Genomic DNA, 6,570 nt, shown 5'->3' with positions numbered 1-6,570 from the left:
TGGGGACTGTGCCCCGGCGCAGCCCGGCCGCGGGTGGGGGTGGCCCCGGGAGCGAGGGGACAGAGGGGGCCCTGTGCCAAGGGGGTGGCCCCCAGTACAGGTGAGCCCCAGCCCCATAGCGGGAGGAGGAGGAAAAGGGAGTCAGTCCCAGTCGGTGCCCCCCCAGGGCAGGGGGAAGAGGTGCACTTTGGGCGTGCCCCCCTGGAGGGGGGTGACATTGGGGCACTTTTTGACACCCTGTGTCGCCCAGCCCTGCCCCCACAGCGTCTAGGAGGAGGGGTCAGGACAGGGTGGGAGCAGGGAGCCCCCTGAGCACAGCCGCCTCTGCCCCACCACCCCTGGCAGAGCAGCCCTGGGGGGCGCAGGGTCCCCCTCACCCCTTTCCTCCCTCTCCCTGCCTCCCGCAGGATGGTGGACAGACACCCCAGGCAAGCCTGGGGGGAGGTCAGAGCTACCCCGACTCCCAGCTCTGGGCCGAAGCCCCGCGAGATGTGCAAGGTCCAGCCACTGCAGGCGGGTGAGTGTGCAGGCGCTGCGGGCAGGGGGCTGCCCACCCTGCCCTGCCCTGTGCCAGGCTTGTACCCCCCAGCCAGGCTGGCATCAGGGCTCCCAGGGAGCCAGTCCCACCACGGCATCCCGGGACAGGGAACCTCCCTGCCCCCTGATGACAGCGCATCCCCCACCCAGGCACGCTGGGGCCCCCTCCCTGTGCTGCCCTCCAACATCGTGCCCTCGCCCCTGGTGGGCACAGGGAACACCAATGTCCCAGCCTTGAGCCAGGGCTGGAGACATCCCCAGCAGCTGGCCAGAGGGCTTGGGTTTTGCCCCCTGCCTTCCCCTCAGCCCTGCTTGCTCTCTCAGTCAGATCCATGCTGCTCCGACTTGGCTCTGTCCAGGGAAGAAACGAGTGCCCTGAACACCATCCACGCCTTCCTCAGGAGCAGACCAAAGGTATCTGTGCCCACTTCTACGAGGCTGTGACTGTGTTTCCTGGCCAGTCTGTCTGCCCCCATCCTGTGCTCACAAGGTGCTGGGGGCTGTGCTGGCCCCCCCCACAGCTGTCCCTCCCCCCAACCCTGTCTGTCCATCTGTTCCTTTCCCGGCTGGCAGCAAGAGGCCCAGAAACGGAGGTTTCTGGCCTCCATCTGCACCATCTGCAGCACCAGCACCAGCTCTACCGCACGGGACACGCTTCACTTCTTCCAGCTGGAAGTGATGGAGGCTATCCAGGTGAGGGGACGGCCAGCCTCGCTGAGGCAGGGGCAGTGGGCAGCGGCACAGCCCTGGGGGCAGGAGAGGGCTCATCTGTGCAGGGGGGTGCGGATGAGCACTGCTCCGGGTCCATCCTTGGAGGTGCTCCAAAGGCCCCTGGGTGGCCGTGGCTGGAGCCAGGGCTTGGACCCAATGACGTTTGCAGATGTCTCAGCCAGCCTGTGGCTCTGGGATGGGCACAGCCCTTCCCAGCACAGGGCTTGGGACCAGGGGTGCAAGGTGGGGAGGGGGTGCTGGGATGGGGGCACCTGGGCTCTGCCAGCCCCGCAGGCTATTGCTGGGCAAGGGAGACCGCCCTGTCCCGATCTGTGCCACCCTGCTGTGCTCCACAGACGCTGCTGCAAGAGGAGCCCTCTTACCACCTGGACACCACGGTGCGGCAGCAAGCCATGCTGGCCATCAGCTCCATGAGGTACCTACCCTACCCCAGCCCCCAGCTTGGCCTCCCTGGGCGGTACCAGCTGGCGGGCACCCCTGGTCCTAGGTCCAAGAGGGAGGCAGACAGCAGGGCAGGGGGTGCCGCGGGGTTTTCCCCCCCAGAGGCGAATGTCAGTGTCATGGGAGGTTGAGATGTCCCCCACGGTGTGGGGATGAGCCCAGGTCTCCAGTCCCAGGGTCCGCCTCCTCCTTGCTGGGTCTGAAGAGCACCTCTCTGTCCTCACAGCAGAGCGGGGCTGCTTCTGCAGGAGAAGAGCAGCAGCCTCCTCCACACCTGCTTCTGCACCACCTTCCACCTGCCTCTGCAGGAGGACATCCATGGTCCCGAGGCTGCCATCTTCTCCAAGGTATGCCACCACGTGAACCACAAGGAGCTTCCCCACCCCGAGGCCCCTTCCTGGGCACTGCAGGGCCACAGCCATCCCCCAGCCAGGCTTCCAGGGCTGCCCCCAAGACACTGTCTCCCTCACAGAGCCTGGACACGATGGACAGCATGCTGCAGGTGATGGTATGCAGCGCCGGCAGCCTTGGCATCATCTCGCTGCAGAACATCTTGCAGGTGTGGCCTTGGCACATGGTCCCCATGGGCAGTGACCCCTGGCTTGAGCGGTGTCCCCCTCCCCCAGCGCCTGGTGCAAGGAGGGGGGCAGGGACCTTCCCTCCCTCCCTGCTGTGCCTCCCCCACCAGCCACCTGCCTTCTGCCTGCTGACAGAGCCCCTTTTCTTCCTGGGCCCTGCAGCCTTGCCCGCTGCCCATCCTGCCCAACACTCCCTTCTAAATGGACCTGCCTGTCTGGCGAGGGGAGCCCAGCCCTGGGGCTTTCCCCCTCCAGCTACACCAAAGGCTGTATCCCAGAGCCCCCCCCCCAGGTCCCCAGGGAGGTGGGCACCCCAAAACCTTGGGGTCCTTGGGTGGGGGGCGGAGGGACTTTTTCTGGGGGGGAGTGAGTGGCAGGCAGCGGCAGTAGCAGTGGGAGCGGGATGCAGCAGCCTGCCTGGGCACAGCAGGCTGCTGCGAGGGGCAAGAAGGACACGTGCTCCATCCCAGACCCTGCCCCGGAGCGAGCCTGGCCGTGCTGGGCTGTGCCATGCCACCTTCCTGGCACATCAGCAGCTTTTCTCTTCCCAGCTCCTGCTGCCCTTCACCAGTTCCCAGTCACCAGCAGTGCAGGGCAGGGCCATGGTACGCATTGCCAGGCTGACCCACTTCATCAACACCTCCCGGCTGCTGGAGGTACCGAGCTCCTGGGCTGGGCAGCCCCAGTCCCCCATCCCTGTGCTCCTGAGCCCTGCCACCTCCCAGGGAAGCTGGGCACCCAGTCAGCAGGAGGTTGGGAGCAGGGGGCTTTGCCCTGCCCCTCTCCTGTCCGTGATCTCTCCCAGGGCAGGGCAGGGCTGCCCCGGGTACAGGCAGGAACCTGGGTCCAGCAGCCCTGCCCTCCTCTGGGCTGTGGCCTGGCTGCTCTGGGGGCAGCTGGGGCTCACCCTGCGCCCGGACTCACCTTGTGCCCACGCTGCCTCTCCTCCCCCAGGCCTCCCCCTGCTTTGCACAAGCCACAGTCCTCCGACATGACTGCTCCAAGACGCAGCGGTTTGCGATGCTGGGGAGGCTGGTGGGGCACCTCACCCTCTGCTGCACCTGCAAGTACAAGGTGACCAGCGAGGAGGCTTTGGAAGCTCTCTGTCACCTGCACACCTTCATCCGGCAGCAGAGAAGTAAGAGAAGCCGTGTCGGGCTGGGTCCCCCCAGGCACGGGCAGCCAGGGGCCACTCTCCTTGGCGAGAAAAAGCCTGATCCAACCTGCCTGCCTGCCTGCAGTCTGAAAAGCCACTTCCCCTTGCCCCCACTTGCAATAGCCCTGGACCCTCCCTGGGTGTCTGCTCCCTGGATCTGCCTGGCTGCCCTCTTTCTTTGCCAGTGACTTTTGAGCCCAACTCTCTCAGATTGCACCTCCAGCTCTGCTCCTTCTCTCTGAGCACCCGGATTTTGCTCCTCCCCAGGCAGGTGGTCCTGGCTGCGTGACACAGAGCAGCTGGAGCTCCCGGAGGAGCGGGAAGAGAGGCGGGCCCGGTGGCTTCTGCAAAATGGCTACACTAGCAGAGTCTTCTCAGTAAGAAGTGCCTTTGTCTCCCGTCCGGGGGGGTCAGTGTGACTGAAGGGACACACGATGCATGGGGATGGTGGGGGCTTGTGCTGTTCCTGAGCAGGGGCTAGGCAAAGGCCCCCAGCAAGCTCTGCTTCTCCGCGGGACCCTGATGCCCGCTGTCGGTCTCCTCCCCGGTACAGCCTGGCTCTGCATCCTGCTCTCACTGCACAGCCAAGATGCTCTGGGCGACGCTCTAGGTGACAAATCTCCCTTCTTCTTCTTCTTCACCCCACAGATGTTCATGAACTACCTCCAGCCCTCCGACCAGGTAGACATCATCCTCATGGCCATCAAGAGCATGAGAACCCCAAGCGCCTACAGCATCAGCATGGCTGCCTACATGGTGAACGTCCTTGTGGCAGAATCCACCTTCCGGCCACGGCAAGTGAGTAGCCTGTGGGTGGCAGGGCTGATGCTCCAGCCCACTGGGGGACTGTTCCTCCCGCAGCTCCGTGCCTGGCCAGCACCGACGCCATCTCGAGCCAGCACACTGCAATGGAAACGGAAGCAGCTCCCGGTAGGAGTAAACAGGCACGCTCACCCTGCTGACATCCCCACTCTCACCCCTGTCTCCCCTCCAGGTGCTGGGTATCGTGTGGGCCATCTACAGAAACCTGCCCTCCCTCAGGGTGGAGGAAGCCCTCGAGAGCCTGAAGAGGGCCCTGCTGAAGCTGGTGGACAAACACCCCGGTGAGGTGGTGGCCAGCCTGCTTGTGTGTTCCCCGATGTGCACCGGGTATGGGACCCATCAGCCTTTGGGGCTCCTCTCACACTGGGAGGGGGGCCCCAGGACCCTCCTGAGGGACTTCAGCCTGTCCGTCCTCTGGCTGACAAAGCCCTGGGTCCCCACAGTGTCGCCAGGGACATGTGGAAGGTGATGGTCTCTGAGCCCCGGACTGTGAAAAAGGTGCTGGGGGAGCTGCTCAGCACTCTGATGAGCCAGTCGCTGTGCAAGACCTCCACCTCCATCCAGGACAACCCACGTATCCTCTCCCTGGCTGTGAGTTGCTGGATGAGGCCTCACTGACCTCCGGGGTTGCTCTGAGCTCTCTGGGACCCCGCTCCCCTTCCTTGCCCACCGCAAGCCTTGACCTCCCCAGGGGCACAGGGACATCTCGGTGTCTGGGTTTCTTCTGCAGTCAGCCAGGACAGTAAGCGAGATCCTGCCGCAGCCCACCTGCCTGAAGGCGGTGGAGGCGATTTTCCCCCAGCTTTTCCTGGCGCTGCTATTCCAAGTGTCATTCACCACAGAGCTGATGGTGAAGGAAGCGCACATCTTGTGGAAGGAGCAGCGACAGGACCTGCTCACTCCCATCAGGTGCTCCATCCCTGTCCTCTCATCCCTGCCAGCCACCTGGAGCCAAGCCAGGTGTCCCCATTGGAGCTGAGCATTTCTCCCTGTGCAGGTCTGCGGTGCAGTCCATGAAACTGCTGCTCTGCGGCATGGGCTTTGAGAGCCAGGTGCTGGCCATCGAGGCACAGCATGGCTGGGAATTGCTGCTCAGCACCCAGAGCCACCTTCTGGGAGTGCGTGCTGTGGCCAGGTGAGAGCCCCTTCTTCCTGCCCCTTGGGGACTGGGCACCTCACAGCACTCCCTCCCTTGGGGCTGATGGCAGGGGGGTCCCTGTTGCTTAGAGAGACTGCTGCAGGCTGGTGATGTCCAGACTGGTGCAAACCCCAAAGGTATGTGCCTGCCCGGCTCAGGCTTGACAGTGACCCCGCCTGGGAGATGATTGCCATGGTGTTCCTCATTGAGGTGAGCCTGATGGCACCGCTCCAAGCTCTCTCCGACGCTTGGGTCTCCCGTGCCCACTGCTCTGGGGGGAGCTGTGGTGGCGAGTGGGCTCCGATTGGTACCATGGAGGAGCAGGCAAGCAACCGCTGTGGTGTGGGGTATTGGGTGTCTCCTCAATGCCTGCCGCCTCCACCTGGGCTTGGTTTTGCCCCGGCGTCTTTGCTCTGAGCTGATGGCTGGAGCCAAGACCGCACCTCACCAGCTCCCACTCTCTGTGTTTCAGATGTTGGACTGCACTGACCTCAGCGACGAGCTGGACTGTGCCCTGGGAATCTTCCCCATGTATCTGCAGAGCCAGTGCCTGGGGATGCCCAGCCTGGTGCTCAGGGGCATCCTCAAGCTCACCCAGATGCCTGACACAGTAAGTAGGAGGCAGCTGGGACAGCAGCCCAGGGTGGAGCAGTGGGCAGCGGGTAACGCAGAGGCTCGGGCTTTTCTGGGCATCGGGAGCTGTGCTGGCTGCTGCCAGCTCTCCTGCCTCCCCGGCCCTCTGCCCCATGGCTGTGGCGTGCGCTGAGAGAGGCAGTAGTGCCAAGGGGAACGGGCTCCCGCTGCCAGCACGTGCCAGCACCCAGCCCAAGTGTGGGGTCTGCAGAGCCTGGCCGTGGGGTGCTGATCCCCAGGGTGAAATGTAGCGGCTGCTGAGCCCTGCCTGCTGGGACCTTGCCCTCGTAACCTGTAGAGGAGTTTCTCGAACAACAGGGCCACAAAGTATTGTGGGAATATATGGACAATCCAGGGTTTGTAAACAGCATGTCCTTGGTACACTGCAACAAGCAAGAAGATATGAGCTAAAGCAAAAATGTGCTGACTGCAAGTAGAAACTAGGATAGCTGTGTTCTTTGTTTTATATATCCAATCGCTAATTGAGAATAAGCGCGTGGACAGTATAGCTTAAACCAATGAAAAGTGTTACA

Source organism: Egretta garzetta, unplaced genomic scaffold (genome assembly GCF_000687185.1).
Source record: "Egretta garzetta isolate BGI_Z169 unplaced genomic scaffold, ASM68718v1 scaffold215, whole genome shotgun sequence".
NCBI classification, from domain to species: domain Eukaryota; kingdom Metazoa; phylum Chordata; class Aves; order Pelecaniformes; family Ardeidae; genus Egretta; species Egretta garzetta.
The sequence above is the reverse complement of the archived record's forward strand: the minus strand, read 5'-3'. Positions refer to the sequence as shown.